The 20,445-nt window shown below is 30.4% G+C and overlaps 1 pseudogene across 1 annotated transcript in view; it reads right to left on the bottom strand.

Moving 5' to 3' along the window:
• Window positions 1–20,445, bottom strand: part of LOC143240927 (uncharacterized) — a 169,920-nt pseudogene that overhangs the window by 46,213 nt on the left and 103,262 nt on the right. The window contains exons 9-14 of the transcript XR_013022056.1: window positions 17,061–17,147; window positions 12,384–12,488; window positions 9,951–10,084; window positions 9,687–9,787; window positions 8,695–8,721; window positions 1,846–1,917 (exon numbers count right to left, since the gene is read on the bottom strand). The product of XR_013022056.1 is annotated as an uncharacterized LOC143240927 (transcript). The remainder of the gene's footprint in view (window positions 1–1,845; window positions 1,918–8,694; window positions 8,722–9,686; window positions 9,788–9,950; window positions 10,085–12,383; window positions 12,489–17,060; window positions 17,148–20,445) is intronic.

Raw genomic sequence — 20,445 nt, 5'->3', positions numbered from 1 at the left:
CCAATACAAAAATCTGTAACAAATCATACTCTTGCCATGAATAGCTGAGTGTGGCATCTTATAATAGGTATGAATTCATGAACACAGAGGTCAGAGTCAAATGCCATCCAAGTATCTAAATAATGGAATGGAAAACAATCAAACAGAATTTTCATCTGGAAAAGTGACATATACACAAGTTGTTTCCACGACATATCCAGGAAAGAAAAGCCAACGCAGAAAATGGCAACAATGATAATTAGTCAAAAAAAAATGTCAGTACATCATGACACTCACAAAGAAAATATGTAACTTTATAACTGTAACAAATCTACCAGCCAATGGGTTAAAAAAAATTCCAAAAGTGATAACTGGCATGTCACAAAATATTTTTTTGAAGCAAATCACGATCATCACTGAACACTGTGTGAAAGGAAAGTCAGAAATCAGAAGAGAGGGTGCACAAAATATCAAGGCAAATTCTGCTTACTTTTAAACTTATACTTTGAACCCTTTATACTGTGCAGAAATATTAATTTTCTATATGAATGAAGCCAAATGGGCATGGATTCACTAAGATAATGCTTCCTGTAATATCTTTCATTCAACCATTGCATATCTTAAGCAGCCGGAGAATGAAACAAGTATTCACACTATTTCAGAAAGATATACATCAGTTAAGTCACCACACACACACTGCTTATAAATTTCTCTGCAATCATACTGTTGAAACAGGTGCTGGGAAATTGTCATCATTAAACACTAAACGAATTATGGAAAGCAACAGGAAGGAGGTGTGCTTTGGACCAGAAGTATTAAAATTGAGCTTTTAATTCCAATTAAAAACTGTGCTGTACAGCAACTGTCAAGATGTATAACTTTCAAATAGAGCATAACATTCTATATGCTGATGCTCTAGAATTGTTTTAATATAACACACTTAAACTTTCTATTACACAAATAATATATAAACATTTACTTTAATCATTTGTGTACTGGGTATTTTGTTTGAATGATTAAATTCATCTGAGAAATTATCAAAGTTGAAAAAGCTGTTGTTGAGCTAAACTTTGAACAAATACCTTTTATCAAGCTTTGGTTAAGCCAAGTCTTGATAATGTATTTGGTTGAAACATAATCCAACAATTATATTTTTAAATTAGATCATCTGTTTCTGAAAGTACATATCTGCACCACCTCATTCAAAAAAATGTTAAAAGATTTTGTTATGCCTGTCGTGAAATTTGAATTGACTTACTGTAGTTTTAAATTCAATTACAAAAATATATACACAAATCTTAAACGAAGGGATAAGGAAATAACTGATAATTATAGATTAAAATAAACATTCACTAGCAACTGAACAGAAGCAGAAACAAATGCATTCATCTTTTTCTCTACATAACAACATTGTATAATTATAAATACAAATATAAACCTTAAATATTCAGGCTACAACCTCATTATTTTCACAAGAATATTTTAATATACCTGAATGGTTGACTACACCAACATTCTGAAAGTTTCAATGTATTTTTCAATTTAAAAAAAATTTTACAACAAGAAATATTATAAGTTCATCATTTGCAATTTATAATTATGTTTTTATATTAACATAACTCTGGAAGTCTTATTTTGATCAAGGTAAAGCACATAATTTTAATCTGTATCATGTAGTAGAAAAGGTTTAACATTCAAAGGGAATAGTTATGCCCCTAATGTAATAACTTCGTGTTACTTAATGCAAGACACTTGTACGTTACTAATGCTTATTTTAAAATACAAAACATGTGAAGATATGTCATTTTATGACACTAATGTCACACATTTTATTAAATTAGACACAATCGGTACAAATATACTTACATCGGATTACATCTGCTGGCAGTTCTTGTGGCACGTTTTCACGAATGATCATTTCAAACTTTCTTAGCTTTCCTGAAAAGTTTCATTAAAGTGCAGACAAGAATAATTAAAAACATCATGTACATAATAATGTTGATTTTAAAATGCTTAGCATTTAGCAAAGAAAACATCTATGTTTCACTTACAGGTCCATAATATTTTATCAATGTCTGACACATATATTACTAGAGAACATTTATACTTATATGCATGAATCATCAAAATAACAGCAAGAGTATAAATTTAATCATTACTGTCCTTCACTTATTAGACACCACAAGTAAGAACAAGTTAAACATTTCTTTTAACTTGTCCACTGGGACTAAAAATCAGAGGTGTAAAGACATTAGCCACAATGGACACGAATGAACTAGAATTTGTAAAAAAAAAAAAAAATTTGCAGTTAACCTTTTTTGAAAAAACAATCTTTAGATCTACTGATTTTCTTATATTTTACAGACTTTTGACATTTAAACCATATCTTATGAGTAAGAACAGTATAACAAATTAGCAATATTTATAAGAGGGATAATTTTTATTTCTGCTCAATGTACGTAACTTGTTTTGATCAGGACTTTGACAGACAATAACAGTGACTTTTATTAATTAGTACTGTACAACTTGCTGAGTTGAGAACACAAAGGATATGCAAAATAATATCAAATTTCTACTTAACACAAAATCATGTTGTCTACTACAAGAAAGACAATACTGATTAACTTGTGCTTAAACCTTTTTTGTGTTAGTAAACTAATTTATAATTTGGGTGAACACTGGCCATTTATATTAGAAGCATTTCATGTTTTTCAACAGTAGGTTAACATGAACTCTGTACTCAATAAACAAATAACTGATATAGTTATTGTTAATTTTAACACAGTTGAAGCTCAAATATCACTCCATCATTTCTTATAAAAATTGATATTATACATGCATGCCTGAATCATAGCTTAATTTGCAAATATAAGATTCAAAATTACACAAGTTACACATAAAGCTATACAGAAGAAAAGTTATAAAATGTGAAATAAGACTTAATCTCCTCTGAGATTACATTTCAGGCAACCATTTAAAATAAACATAAATAAAATAAAGCACAAGCAGTATAAGAACCAAAAATAATCGCATTAAAAATGCCACAATGTATAATATAGTAGACTGCTGTGTAATGAACAGCTGAGAGGAAAAATAAAAGTTAAATAACACATCATAAGTGTACAAAAAAACAGATGTGTATGAATATATACATATATACAGTATTGACATAAAAATATTAGAACAAGAAATCTTGAAAATAGAAAGGTCACATATTAATGCCTTTTTTTTAAAAAAAACTGTTGGTATATGAACAGTCAAACAAACTTGTGCTAAAAAAATCATAAAAAGTTTTTTATGATTTATGGATCTGACTATTATGTTCTCTAAACAGCATTTCATTATGTCCCAGAGTGATTCATTTGGATATAGACCAGATCTCTCAGCTGGCAATGAGTACACACTGGACATTAGACATTGCAAACTCTTTGTGAACATGGTGTGTTGTAACATGTGCTGCATTATTATACTACTGAAAAAGGTACAGTTTCATTAATGCAGACAAAGAAGCATTATCCAAATTGCTACTTTAAAATATTCATGGATCCTATTAATTATTTTTCTGTGGACCAGTCCAAATGAGAAAAAAAACAACAGGACTTTAACATGACACTACTCATGTTTTAGTCCACAGTAACGACAGTACAATTATACACAATCTCTAGTAAGTAAAAAGATTCATTATGCTACACAGTGGTTTTTACATTGGTTTACACTGAAATGTAAGTGCTCAAAGTACCATGATAGTCAAATCTTTGCATTAAAGACAGAGATAAGCTACTTATGGACTGCAATCCATCCTTTGAGTCAAGTAGCATAGATTTACTTATACACAGTCAGGAGCCCAATTAATTGGAAGAACATAAAGACAAATGCATAGTAAGCTACTCTGTTTTTAATGTATTAGTAAATATAACAACACATAAATGAAAAGTAGATGAAAAACATTGACAATACCAAAGCTTATTGAACCCCTGTATTCTAACAAGTTCACTTTTACTGTATAAATAACTAATTTGGTTATAATAGTATCATTCAATAATAATCTGTATATCTCCTTGATTTTGTTGGCCACTGGCACATGGAGTGCACTATGCAGAACAAAAATACTGTTAGAAAATTTGTTTGAAATAAATTAACATTAACCAGCCAGTTGAAAACTCTCTGAAAGCACCAATGATTTGAGTATGATCACTCAAATGCTCAATGCAAAAAAAAGAAGATTTTTAATATATATTATTGGGTGTAAATAATCTTCTACAATGAAGTTGCCACTAAGTTGAACTGTTAAGTAGGTGATATTTCCATTTGTATCGATATATTTTTAATTAATTTCTTTGTTCAATAAGAACTTCACATACTGTCTCCTTTTGATAAGCCTATACAATCTAATGCCTAGATCAGTGGTTCCCAACCAAGGGTGCTCACACCCCTTGGGGATGCGAGATAGCATTCCAGGGTGTGCAAGATAACATTTGTTTTCGCCACCTTCACCTTTATTCTAAATAAATAATTACTGTGAGGGGTGTGAGAATATTAAATTTTTTAGGGGTGCAGGGCATAAAAAAGGTTGGGAACCATTGGCCTAGATTATTGTAGGGATTCAAAACAAGTGCAATCTCTGAGTTAAGCTTAGTTCTCAAAATATCAATTTACCACTTTTATAAGTAAACCTGAAATTTATGTGAAGTTCTAAAAAGACAAAAATTAAACATTTTTAAACAAGATATACTGCCTTTCATACTGCAAACAGTAGGTCTACTAATATTGGCGGTAGGAAGTTAATATCCTGTGATAGTAATAATACCCTATTGGAATATAGAACAATGACTTATGGTTTTACTGTTTTAATGTAATTTTGCCAAAATCCAAACTTAACTAAAAATAAAATTAGAAGTTTAAGTTCATCAGCATTTCATAGAAACCCAAGATAAATAGAATAATTAATGCTAGAGTTGGTTGAATAGCTGAAGTATGGAGATGTTTATAACATACTAAGCCTAATTTATAAATAACTGTAGGTGCAGTAGTTACAGGCTTAGATCTGTAATTTTTAAATAAATTCTTAATGGACCATAAAAATTGACTAAAACAACTGATTTTAATGTTTTCAGAATAATGTTTCATATGCTTAGTACATGACTGATTTTAACTTGAGCATAGTGAAATCATCATATTTAGTAAAAGTTGTAAACATGTCCTTGTTTATGCAAAAGTGAATTATACCCCACCACCAAACAGTTGTCATCTATGTAATATAGCTCACTGTCTAACCTGCAAATTTATAACTACTGAGTTTTTATGATAAGTATACCCCAAAACATTTTAATATTACTTGTGAATTTAGCTATTAATCACATACAATTTAGTTGAAACAGCATAAAAAATGAAAACACTATAGGACAGGCCCAAATCACTCTTAGAGAGCATTTCAACAACATTAACACTAAAAAACAAAACAAACAAAAAAATTCAATTTTATTAATAATATGATTCTCCTAACCAACAAAACCAGTTTCAAAACTAAAGCTGATAGAGAAACAATTAGTATAGTTATCATTTAGTTTTACTGGTTTCTTTCATTGATGAAGTTCACTGTAAACACTAAGATCTATTATAAAAATTGAATGCCAATTACCCAGTCACAGATTTAGATCAAATAATTGGTTTATAGCAAAAGGATCTGTGAAATGTCTATAGTTCAAATTTACATGACAGGGATGTTTTGTTCAATTCAGGTCTAAATTATTAAGTCTGACAGATCAATGTTTTTTTCTTGACCCAAAAACATTTGTGAGAACAATGTCACAAGTTTAGCAGAAAAAGCACTGGATGAAATTGCAAGACTACTAGTAATGTTTAAATAAACCAGCATGAAGAAAGAACTAATTTTATTTACAAAAATATCTTATGAAGTAGAAGGTTATAGTTGGAAATTACAATATTGTATAAGAAGAAATACAATATTATATCAGGACTATGTGAGGTCCAGTCTGATAGCTATGAAGAGTGTGAAGAGAAAACATATGCAGAGCTTGAAGAAAACCTACAATAAATGAAATCCAATAGGAAGAAAAATTGCCATAAGTTTTAGTATGCTGTTACAGGCTTCTCTATAAATATAAATTCATTCAGCTCTTTATACAAACATGTTTTTGAAGTACAAGGATTTCTTTACATTATAATTTACAAACAGTAGCTGCGAATGTGCTTTTTGCAAAGTTAACATTTTCTTCACATGCCCTTTGAATAAAACTCCAACCCCTAACTGAAACTAACACTGGATAACAAAGAGGTGAAGGAATTCACAATGATGAGAAACCCACTTAAAGTAAAAATGTATTCTCAAGATGGCTGGTATGGGTTTTGAAACTGTAATTAAAATAATTAGCCATCATGGTGATGTTCCACCTTCACTGATGTCTTGATAAAACCTTTCCCCTTGTTCTTCTCTGACAAGAAGAATATTTAAAGAGAAATATTCAACATATGAGTATAAGAAATGAATTTTCAAGCTTACCCAAGTCTGAATTCATTAAGCATGCTGCTGACAATATTTTCCTAATTAAGTCCTTGTTGTTCCCCAAAATATGTCAATAACATCTTTAAAGATAATCCACACTTCTTTTTCAACTTTCATCATTGTCCTTCAAAACAGCTCAACCAATTTCCTAATTTGAGTCCAAACTAAAAGCCCTACTTTATGTTCTCCTTCTAAAAGAGCTAGGAGTTGCCCACATAGATACTTGATACAGTTGCCACCTGTGTCTAAACCTTTACAAATTCCTTCATGAAGCCCATTCTTATATGAAGTGAAAGTAATAGGACTTGATAGCAATAAAACTTTCATATTTAATGTTTTTCTACCTGATATCAGGTAGACTCTGTGTGGATATTGTTTCTTTAACACATAAAAACTTTATATAAGTGGTTTGTTGACTCAACAACATACAAAGGACTTTTAAGACTCCTCAAAGTAGCCAACCATGTGTTTTTGTATGGACCTTATTAAGAAGTTCAAGATTTTTGTATATTTCCTTTAAGCAAACTGAATGAACAATAGAAACAGGTGCATATATGTTACCATTCTGAAAGAAAACACCTTTTAAGATTTCCTCTGAACAATTGCCACTCACTTTGTTCACAGACTATACCTCCCAGCATTCATATTAATTCAACATTATTATTGCACTAAACCAGTGAACTTTCTTGTAAAAAGTAGTATGATATAAACTATTTCTCACTACTTCTGTACTAGTAAAATGAGATCTTGGAAAAAGTAAGTTGTTATCTTCAAGTCTAAACCCCAAAAATCTCTCGCCAAATCATTAAGTTCACCCTGTGGAAAAAGTTATGGTTTACCAGATGTTTCATGTTGAAAATAATTCCTTTCATCATTTCTACTGACATCAGATTCAAAATCATATGAAATTATATAAAGAGTCTCTAGCGGGAAGGTACAGGTCTTATAGCAGACAGGATATTTCTTTTTTATTGTAAAGTGTTTTAGCCGTTAATGTTACTTGAGTAAAAATAAAAGTCCATTCCATGGTTTCTAGGCTCACACCAGACCACTGATATTCAAAAATTAAAAAATTTTTTCATACCTTTAGTCCATTGTCTTAACTCTTTGACACAAATGGTGCAAACTTTGTGAGGAGCCTATGATTTGTCTTTGTCCCCAAGTTTTACTCCAAAATGCATGTGGTGCACTTTTTTTGTGACAAATTCTGTAATGCTTTGCCTTTGTTTCCTTACAATAAATTTACCATAAATATAACAGAATATTTGTAGGTTATTTACACAACCCATTACAGGCCTGTGTTATTCATTTCATAAACATTATTATGATATTGCTGCACATTAAGAACTGATAACGTTTAAATAAAGGTTAACTCACTATTACATGTTGCTATGAAAATGTAATTTTGAATTAACTACAAATAAACAACTAGCTAAGTGTCAACATCATTCACAGACTACAAATTTCTACTTGATTAAATTTTGAAAAATAATAAACAGAATTTAGAATTAACTCATCAAATATGAACATAAATTATTACTTTACATAATGGTACACTGCTCTAACACTTCAGATCAAATAACATTTTTGCCATATTTGGGTAGTTAAAAGTGTGATAACAGGAAATGAAATTTATGAAAAACAAATGAAAATATTGTGTCATTAAGAGGATTTCAACACAAAATTAACCCCAAACATCTCTAGAAACAAATACAATAACAAAGAATATGACAAAACCCAACACTCATAATATTTCACGTGCATTTAAAACTGTAAAGGATTACAAAAATTTGAAATTATACATAAAACAATGTGTTATACACTGACAAAAAAGTATCTGAGAAATTTAAGTTTTCATATAGAGATGTGATAAAACTTTAAAAGATTCAAGCATTTGGCAATAACTGGTTCAGTAGTTTGCCAGTTATAAGTAAACACACACACACTTTTGTTAAGTAATAATTTAAATATATACTGGACATAAACATACTTATCCTCAAACAAAATTACTGAAATACGTATCTTTAGTGAACATTAACAACTGACTAATCAAAACAGAAAACATCTAGAGTAAACAGAGTATTACTAAGCACCCAGCTGTCTCATGTTTCTCTTATATATAAAACCCATAAATTATTCATAAAAAAAAACAGCAAAATAAAGTATAAAAATTAATTTTGAAGCTACTCTACCTTTTTCATCGTGGTTGTCACTGAGCACTTGCAAAAGAAAAGAAAACATTTTACAAAAACACAAAGTGTTAATTGTTCATTAATTATAATCTACTAAATATATAGTGCATGCCATTCAATTATACTACATCAATGATAAGCTTGTTCTTTTGTTGTTTTTGTTTTTTTATCAACAGACACATGCACAATAAAGAAAATCTGATACAAGTCAATAAGGCAGTAACAGGTTATAATATTTGAATGCAAGTATTTTGTTTCTTACTACAAGTTAGTGTTACATTATGAAGATCTTATTCAATGATACTGTAGCCTAGAAACATGCATTGTAGTAGTATTTATACCAATAATGTGAATATTTATATTTATTATAAAACCTAAAAGCGCTGTTATAACATGCACATTTTTTTACTAATTCCTGATCAGTAAAGATATGTCTAAGATCATTACAGAACACTAGAACTTCTCAGTAATAAAATTAATTGACGAAAAAGAGTTTGCTAAGCAAAATGTGTTGAGTTTTTAATTATAAAACTATTTGGATTTATAAGTAATCATAACAAATAGTTTTCATATTATCAGAATAAGGATTTACCTTGTAGGCTTATCTGTTAATGTAAGTGTATTACAATGCTGCTCTCATCTTGCATGAAATCTTAGACTAAGAAGTATTAGAAAAGTTACTGTTTTTATTCTTTTATCAATGAATAAAGATGAATTTTTATAAACAAAGAAAACAGTTGCAATTGAGGAAATAATATTTCCTAACATAAATTGAGCAGTTATTTCTCAATTTACATTAAACAATGAAAATGCACGTGCATTTTTCTTGAAAGTTGTTCAAAAGACCAAACTGTTTGTTGCCAATTCTAAAAAAGTATGCACAAAATAATTATACAATTCATAGATGACTAGGAAAAAATTAAGGTTTGAATATTTAAACAGCTAAAACTACTTAGTATCATATGGTACTATTCAATTTGTAATGCACCTACTAAGGCCAGCATCTTGATCAAAATTGGCTTTAGGTTGAAACAGCTGCTTAAAATGGAGTTTACAGTAGATCTCACCCTCATGGGAAGAATACGTATCCACACTGCAAATTAATAATTATCGTCAGAAAAAACAGATACAGTTAAAGTTTTAGTGTATTTTATTTTTGTTAGTTCTTCATTTAGAAATGTTTCTTTAGATATAACCTTACAAAGAGAAGAATAGATGAAGAAAACAATGCTGAAAAATTTAGCAGTTCGACTCACCTTAAGGCCTTTCCACACTCCTTGCATCGAAAGCATGACTTGTGAAAAGCACTCTTCTCTGCTTTAATTTTATCCATGAGGTAAACCTGCTGGCCACAGATTTTACAGAGTACTTCATTTTCATTCTTTTGGTTCTGTAACAGGAGTATAATATTTTTAGATATCACCATATACAACTATAAATGACAGTATCACTCTGTATGTTCATAAAAACATATATAATTATCAACTAGAAACTTCCAAACTATTAACTTTTCATTCCAAACACATACATGTAGCACTTCAGTCCTACACCTTCAAATCTAATAAAGTGACAGTTACTTACTTAGCCATTTCACACTTACTTTTAATATATATATCTTCACAGTTAATTTATAATAAAATAACTAGTATTAAAAAAATAGATTTGTAGAAGAAATATTCTTCTTAATAGTTAAATTTGTTTTACTGAATACTCTGAAATAAACCAATGAAATAACAATTGCCTCAAAGATGTACTTTAAATAATATAAAGAGCAGTGGAAACTATAATGGAGTAGGCTAGCATCAGGCATTAAAAACTGGACAAAGGGTGTAGCTAAAAAAGTAGACAAAACTACAGCAAAGGTTGTGAGAATCAAGTCCCATCCTGTTAGTTTATATGTCACCACAATCAAAATATCTGTGAGTACTAAAACATAAAGGTAGCATAATAAAGACAGGAACTACTGTCATTCATAAGGAACAGCCTAAATCCCAGACAGAATAATGTAAGAACAAAATATCAGAAAATATTACAGATTATAAAGATAACAGTTCCCTGAAACATCATCCTAGATCTGGAAACACAAGGATGTTCATGTGTCACGGAAATAGGTTAAATAGTCGAAAATATATATCTGACAGAAATAGTGATAAAACAGGTAGCAGACAAATACATTTCTGCAGACTCTGAAAGCAATTATGCCTGAATAAAAAAAATTTTTCTTTACAAAAAATGAAGAAAATGATGACTGTTATGTAAACCAAGCAACCACAAAATTATTATACCCAAGAAATATAAGTGTACAATGGCATGAATACATTAAACTATTAGAGCCAGCTTGGTAGTTACAATTTACCCTACATGTTACAGTCCAAATACAAAAGTAAACCTCCACAAAAATTACAGAAATTTGTAATCACATGTATTGTTGATAGCAAATATTTAAACTCAATGGTTTGCAAAATTTTAGAGGTACATCTACCTGATTTATATAGTTATTCAATATTTTAGAATCTCAGAAAATGAATAATTTAAAAATATTGAATTTTTTTCAAAATTTAATTTCATTTACAACTTCAATTTACTTTGTCCTTAAAAAAGCATGAGGAAACAGTTGTATATATGTAATTTCTCCTTTCAGTTAATTTAAATCATTATATAAACTGGTAAATTTATCTTGATTGCTATGATAATCATTCCTGAAAGCTGGACTTACCAAAAGGTACATCAACAAGTAATTTGTTATTTTTTGGGTATTTCTCAAACTTTTAAATGTTTGACCAACTTATTAATATTATAAGTATTTTACTCAACAAGAGGCATAAATTTAAATAAAAAAATCCATCTTTAGTCTGTTATTGAGACAAAAATGCAGTAATTATGGTATTTGGTCGATTTTGAAAGCTAAGAAGGTTGTTGTCACAAGCATTTCTCAACTGTATGTTGACATCCTAACACATTTCTCAACGTAAGTTATGTCAATAAAAGCTTTACAAAATTCATACATGTTTTTGTATTATATAACAATTTTGATTTTCACAGATACATAACAGTAGCTTGTATTGTAAATAACTAGAACATTTAAAGTACTATCTTTCTAAATCTATTAATCTAATTCTATTTTTTTAACACAGAACAGTGAAATGCATTGTGAAACTCTACAGACCATGCATGATTTTATAATTTTGTAACAACTGTTACTATGCTAAGATTTTTCAATTATCATATTTAAATATTAAAGAAAAAGAGTATAATATACTGTTTTTGTTTACTTTTGTCTCTTCCTTCAGAATTCTTAATCCTACGGTAAACAAACTTAACTAATTCTTTATGTTATGGTTACAAGACTTTAAATCAGTTTGTAGTTAATTTAAAAATGTGTGATCATTACACAGATTATTCCATTTTGAAATATTAAAATAAACTTGCAATACACACTACCCTAAGGATTTCTACTGACACATAGAACAATTATTCTTATTTCAGGCTTATTTATATTTTTTACTATTTTATAACATTTCATTCAGGAACAATGAATGACTAACATTTAAATTAAAAAAAAGTTTTCATTGTGTAAAGTTAATGGTTGTGCACAGTTCTAATTTTTAGCTGTCACATTTCAAATTTAAATGTTAATTACAAAGGAGTAATGATAAACTGAAGTAAAAGCTAGCTTTAGTGAACAGTACCTGATTAAATGTTTGAGACACTTTAGCTCTGTCAACAGAAGGCTTGATTTCTTCCAAAGGTTCTTTTTCAATACTTGTATCTTTTTTCTCAGTAAAACTTGATTTCTATTATAAAACATATTGCAAAAGTTACAGAATTTCTGTACATTTTTTTATATCTGGCCATACTATGAATGAATATGAAGTGTGAAATATTAAAAAGATTTTTTATTAATTTTTTAACTATCTTTCAATTATCTTGAATATCTACAAATAAAAGTAAAGAGCAGAAGGACTATGAACAAAAAATCTAATTATAACTAATATTCATAAAATGCAAATACATCATAATTTCACAGCTTAATAAGATATTTTTCATAAGAAAAAACTGTGAATTAAGATTAGACTTATGTAATGCTTCATCAAAGTTTTATGTAACCAAGTTTCAAAAGAATAAATGTTTCTTCAAAAGTGTGATACATACAAACAGAAACAAGTCTGAATGCTTATGAATATGGTATTTATACCATTGTCTATGATGGTCTACTAACTGCACATTTTCACTATATATATACACTTTTTGACTTTCCGAAGTTACTTAATAGCTCCCCAACATTTTCAAAATGTCTACTGATACATGTGTTCAACAGTGTGTATATAAATCATTAGAAAAAGGTAAAAGGTTTTTTGCATCTATAATAAGTTATTCAAAGTGGAAAATTAATGCTCATTAGATGCTAAAATATATTGATTACACACAGCATAAATAAAGTTCATAGCACTGAGAAAACATCTTACTTGCATAATCTATATTAAGTGAATTAATGCATTTATAGAAATACTAAGTATTTTAATACAAGTCTTTTACAGAGTTTTATATTAAAATATTTCAACATTTGACTAAATAATCCCAGATTAAAGCTTTATAAAATTTTTATTTTGTGACTAACTTTGTTAATTTTCAGTTTGTCAAAAATAAAAGAACAAGGTAAGTAACTTTACACTGCAGTATAACCAAATTTAATCTACACATTTATAAATAAAGCAGATATGTCATCTGTTTGTCTGTATTTCTCAAATAAGCTTGACAGGCACCCCTCGTGTTTCTATCACCCTGGGGATCAAACAGGTGTGTCACCTAGTGGTTCTCTAGTGGTACTGTATGTTTGCTTACAATGCTAGAAACGAGGTTTGATATTTGTGGTGGGCAGAGCACAGACAGTTTTTGTATAACTTTGTGCTTAACTACACAAAAGCAAACAAACAAACCTAGCAACGTAATAAATTATTCTTTAGATAGCTAAATCTTTCCTTTCTTCAATAAATAGTTACATGTATAAAGTGATTTAAGACACTGTGGTACAGAATGAAATGTAAAATATCTGAAGATGTTACAAAAGTTCACAAGTGACCAGCACAAAATTATGGTAGCAATTAAAATGTTCACTATGCAAAACTACACAGAAGAAACATGAAGGATGTTCTTCAACCAACCCTAAGGCCATTTAAACATTAACAAAGAAAACTGTTTTCCTTCTCCCTAACTTTAACTTCTATGTGGTAACAAATCACTATAGCTAAAGCATCAGATTTGAGAATTCTTCTTGATATTAGCAATTAACTTTCAAAATCAATATGCAGAAATATGTTTATAATATTACTTCTCAAGATACAATCCTCATTCTTGTTTCTATCAATTTCAAATTTAAATGCAAAAAAATTGTTGATAGTAAAGTATATTTAAAATACCATTTGTATATATAATTTTTCATTATTGTTAAAATAGTTTTAATCAATCAGTCTGTAATGTATAGTTGCAATTTTTGATAACATTTAAAAATGTACACATACACAAGTGTGACATTTATAATCCAAAACAAGCCTTAATAAAAACAAGATAATTAAAAAATTGGAAACATAAAAACCTGCAAATAGGGATAGTATAAAACGTACTGAAACAAGGCTGGAAATATTGTAGACATTACTTAATCAAACTACAAACCCTTACTCTGGTTCCATATTGCTACCTATAAATACATTTTGTGGAGTCAAAATAGAGATTTGTAGTTTAAGTAAATAGTGTCTACAGTATCTCCTGCCTTGTTTCCACACTTTTGTTAATAATTCTTATCTGTAGGTTTTTAAATTCCTGACTTTCTTCTTTACTGGCTTTTTTATGCTCAACTATGAGCAAAGGATTACTTGATATGGTAGATAACTTTATGTATTGTATTGATAACAAACATAGCTTGTAGCTAGCTGATATGGTTCATGATGATTTACTGTAGATACTGACTACTTGATCACATTAGTTTGAGATGTAAGATATCAGGCTGCAGATGGAGATTACCATGAAGATTTGTTTGAGAATACAGTAAGCACTTATAGTTTCTGTGTAATTAAATTTTCATTATATAATGCACAGCAATGGACAAATATATACCTGGACTAAGACACAACCTTCACTAAACATGTGTAAAATATTACCACTAGAAAAGCAGCCTTTTCAAATAAACATCTCTTTAAATAAACTTTCATCTCTTTCAAGTAGATATTCCTTGAAAGTGTGTAATAAAATTTAACATTATGTGTATTGAACGTATTTTACTCATTAACTTCACACATAATATACAAGTTGGTCTAAAAATGTCAGTTGTATAACATACAAAGCATTGAGCATCTATATATTACTCATCTGATGTTCATCTATTATTGGCTGGTAATTCCTGTTTCACTCTGCTGTACTTAAACTTTTTAAAGGAATACTGGATACTTGTAAGAAAGCTAGCTTCAAAGGGTAATAATAACATTGTTCTCACAAGAACTATACTGTTTTTTAGCAAATGTAAATCACAGAAAAAACAAATCGACTTTTCAGTACTTCCAAGGCCTTCACAAGACTTTATTTAGTATCTTATACAAGGTATGGGTACAAGATATTTTTGTTGTAGGCTAGCAAGAGGATACTGATACTAATAATAAGAAGAATTGTTACAAATGGACCATTTTGAGCAGATTTTCTTTTCCTCTTTAAGTCTAAAATTTGTAGTTTTTTTGTGAATTTTCATATGCATACAGCCTTAGCAGTCAATAGTAAAGGTTTTAAAGAGTTGTTTGAATTGAATCTTTACTATGTAAGGTGCTTTTTACAAGAATGTTCTAATAGAGTTTTGTACAATTCCTCATAATATCTATTATGAACTACTGTCCTGATTCATGACACAACAATTCATAACCAAAATAAATGAAGTCACCATGGTACAATGATTAGTTTTAAGATTTACTACCATAATGAGGGCTGGAATACCAACTTCAGGAGCTTTTTTAACACACCACACCCAAGGGGAAGCCTGTTTTTTTATTAATCATTTATTTTCTTCTCACACCAGTTACTTTCCCATACCTGTCTGTAGACAGTGAAAAGTGATATAGATGTAGGACATTGTGAGCTAAAGCACCCACCTCTTGCTCTCTTATTTTATTTTATTTTATATTTTTTGCTAATTTTCTCTCTCATTCATTATATATGATACTTGTTGAATGGAATTTTGAGACTGGTAAACAGTGTATCCTTGCAGTCACCTTCAGAAGCCAAAGCCCCAAAAAATATTTCCAACTTTATAGCATGTGTCCTGTTGACTACATTTATTAAGTTGTCCAGAAATAAATGTCGTTTTTGAACTGTGAAGTTTGGAAAAGTATAAACCAGTGTTGCGAAACATGCTTTAATCAAAGTAAGCACCATTTTCTTCAATACACGTTTGCAAAGTATAACAATGTTGTTTATGCCCCTGCTGTAGAAATCAGTTTCTAAAATGAAAATCTGTAGGATGAAGGTCTGGAGAATAAAGTGGATGAGGCAGAACCTCAATTCTCAATTTGTTCAATTTTTGAACATCATCCTTAATAGGTGTTAAAATGCCAATTTTTTTTATCTTCAGTCAACTCATGCTGAACCCACTTTTCCAACTTTTTTGTCTTATCAATTGCACTCAGATGGTTGACAATGATTGATTTCCTTGTGCCTAGCTTTTCTACAAGCTCACGTACTGTTGTGCAAGGGTCTGTCTCAACTGCTTCCCTCAATGTGTTTTAATCTAAGAATGGCTTCCTTCCATGACCTTAGTGGTCTTCAAGACTTTTATCTCCATGTTGAAACCTTTGGAACCAACACTGAACTATGCAGTCAGTAGTTTAGATAGCTTTTCCTCCAAGTTTGAACTCACAGAGGAAAATCAGATGAAAGTCCTTCTGTCCATGCTGCCTCAGGGGTTGCAAAAGTTACTCTGAGTAGAGTTGAAACAGCAGACAATTAAGACACCTTGCAAAGGACAAACGTTGGATTAAACCAACCAACTAGCGATAATTTACTCAATATTCAGCTTCTAAATGTCATTGTAAAAATTCTGACATTTATTACTGAACAACCTAATATATTGGTTATGTTGAATTATATTTTTATCAAGGCTTGTTTTGAATTACAAATATGTTCTATTTCATCACAGATTTTCAATACAGTCCTTTATTTTGAAGTAAATATTAACTGTTTAAATAATGTGTATATTTCTATTGTATATACACACACTTATTTTATATATATATAAATATAAAGCACATATCACATTTTTACAGCTAACTACCTCACTTTAATACCCATGTTACTCTGTGTATCAAAATCTAAGCAAATCATTAACTTACAAGCTCTGAAATGTTGACTCCAGTTTGAATGACTTCTTGAGAAGTTACTTTCTCGTCTTTATTTTTTTCACTCTGGTAAAGTCTCCTCTAAAATGGTGTAGACCCATACGCATGCAAAGACACAACAATAACATACTCATGCTCAACATGCACAGAAACATGCAGTAACAAAATGCCTTCCACACCCAACAAAACACAAAAGGTTATGTTATTAACCAGAATCAAATATCTAACTCTAATCCAACAAAAGATGGTTTACAAAATGCAATAAGAAAAATTTTAAACAGCTTTAAAATGTAAGTTAACATGACAAATGTTATGAATATACTGTAATTTTTTTCTGATGAAAAGTATGGTTCATATTTTGAATATGCTATCTGAATATATTGTCATTATATCTAAACATCAGTAATTATTTACTAGTATTAATACTTACCAAAAATGTTATTTTCTGAGCATCATATTCATAATAAATTATTCTTGAAATGTATTATTATAATAATACTTCAAGATATACAACTTGGAAGAAACACCTAATATTAAATATTTTTCTTTGTTTAGTTTTTATATAGAATTATGTTAATAGTTTTCCTACAAACAAGACATTAAACTCCAAGTAATCACCATAAATCTCCATAAGGAATTCAAAGAAACATTACAATTAAAATGTTTGACTAGTAATCATAGCAAGTTAATACATAAACATAGCAGCAAACAAAATCTACATCTTGACAATGATCACATTATTAGATTTCATTACCATATATTTCTTTGTTTTTTTCTTAATGTTGTGAATAAATTTGTACAAATTGATTCTCAGCCCAACATGGCCAGGTGGTGAGACACTCAACTTGTAATCTGAAGAAGGTTCAAATCCCCCTCACACCAAACATGCTTGCCCTTTCTTGAGCATTATATAATATGACAGTCAGATCCACTATTTGTTGGTAAAAGAGTAACCCAAGAGTTGGAAGTGGGTAGTGATGACTAGCTGCCTTCCCTCTGATCTTATGCTGCTAAGTTAGGGATGGTTAGTACAGATAACCCCAGTGTAGCTTTGAGCAAAATTTAACAAACACAGGTGAATGGTTTTCTAATCGATTAATAATATAGTGAACATACTATTCATTTTTCTTGCATTTTACTAAAACAATGGAAATAATCTAACTACTGTATGAAATTTTGTGTGATTAAAAATAGCATAGCCTGTGTGAGATTTTATGTTATTCACCTTGGGATGTTTAGCAGTCAAGTGCAAGAAAGTTATGCCATGAAATTTACATGTTGAACTAAAGCAACAATTTAATTGTTATTCCTCACATCCATACACTGCAACAACAAACTTATTATAATAAAAAATAAAGCAACTTGTATGGAGACTTAGAAACTTGCTTCAACAATTCCAAAGAAAATATGAATCCAATTTTCTAAGTATATGCAACTCAGGAAGTACTGCATGAAAGTTAATGCAGGTTTATCAACAAAGTCATGTGATGATTAATATTTTACAAAATGTAAAAGTAACATGACATGGTAAAATATATGAACATTTGTATTAATGAATGTACATAGTTTAAGTACATTTCAAAGACTAATTTTCTTCTTCCCAATAAACATGAAAAACTAAAACTAGCAGTCAAAATAACATACATAGATTTTCTCAAATAAAGTTTAAACTTAAAAGATTCCAGTTGAAGCCATTACAAAACAATGTAGTGTACATATATGTTTCTGTAATAATGGCTTTTTTTTTCACAGATCTGGCTTTATTGTTTTAATTACTGGATGTACAAACAAACTATATATTCTATGACATTTCCAAGGTAGGTTGGTAGGTATTTCATGTTTATTGGCACAAAGCTACTACGCTATCTGTGCCAACAAGATATAGGATAAAATATTACGTAATGAGAGAAATATTCACCAAAAGTTCTGGCAATGCTCTGAGCATCAGTAACTTCATGGCCATTGAATATTAAGATAGAGAGGGGGCCAGAAGTATACCGTCTACTCACCTTCAGGATCTTGTTCCATATGACTTTTGAACTGGGGGTTGAAGAAATGTTGGAGGTGTATTTAATCCAAGGTTTCTTCTGGCTTTGACGTCTAACTTGTTGAGCCTGTGCACGGACTTACTGAAATGCAATGCAGTTTGGAAGCGTGTGATATCTATGAAATTTATCCCAAGCACATTTCTGAGCTTTTCGTGTTATAGACAAGCAGAATTCCACCAAGATCAAGGATGCCATAGGAAAGATGTCAAGGTTTTGGGGATGCACTGAGCAGCTGCTTGGACAATACAGTTAGTTACTGCTGCCACACAATCATCTATCGATGATTTACATAAGATGGTAGGAGGCTCACTTGGCCTGGTGCAACTTCCACAGAGGCACACGAGTCAGATGGCACTGACCATGGCCAATTTCTTTTAATATGATAGAATAATGATCACTACCCAATCGATTTATGTTAACCTTCCTAGAAAAGCAAGCAAAAAGCAAAGGGGAGCAGATAGAAAGATCTACAGCAGTAAATGACTGACTGGGTGCATGAAAATAAGTGTAAGAGCCAGTATTGAATAGAGACAGGTTGTGATTCAGAAGCATATGCTCTATAGCACAACCCCTCACATCAATCCTAGAACCACACCAGAGGGGATACTGCCCATTAAGATTCCCTAAAATTAAAAAGGGGGTTCGGGGTTGCTCATTGAGAGCATCAAGGTCTGATGGATGATAACTATTTCCAGGGGTAAAGTACAGAGAGCAAACAGTGATGGTACAAAACAAGGAAATATGGACAGCTGCAGCTTCTAAGGACATATTCAATGACAAGGACTTGGTGGACACATGTTGATCAACGAGCAGTGCTACTCCCCCCACCCGTCCTTGTTCTACACATCACCTGTCATTTCTGTATAAAAAGAACTGTAGAATTGTGACTGTATTAGTAGGTTTCAAAAATGCTTCTTATAAAGAAAGACATTTGGGATGATAAAAGTCAATCAAATCCTTGATGTCATTCACATTTGATTGAAAACCTTGACAGTTCCATTGGATTATCATGGCTATATTTATTTATTTTGGAGGAGAATATGGCAAGGAGACCTTCTGCTTGTGACCAAGCTTTTTTTTTCTTTACTTAATGTGGGTCGGTCACTCTCTAGTGATCCTGCTCTGGATCGAGTAGGCAGGCCTGTGTTTGTAGACATACGTTCCAGTAATTGAGGATGGGAACGAATGGTTTGTTTAAATTTTGGGGTGTCAAGAGAGGAAGACCCCATGGAAACACCCAGGCTTGAACAAGGTGATGTTGGGCAATAACTGGAAGATGTGGTAGGGACAGAGATAGAAGTAGATACTGATTTGTTAACTTTGTTGATTTT

Source organism: Tachypleus tridentatus, chromosome 2, assembly GCF_004210375.1.
Source record: "Tachypleus tridentatus isolate NWPU-2018 chromosome 2, ASM421037v1, whole genome shotgun sequence".
In the NCBI taxonomy this organism is placed as follows: domain Eukaryota; kingdom Metazoa; phylum Arthropoda; class Merostomata; order Xiphosura; family Limulidae; genus Tachypleus; species Tachypleus tridentatus.
The sequence above is the reverse complement of the archived record's forward strand: the minus strand, read 5'-3'. Positions and strand labels throughout refer to the sequence as shown.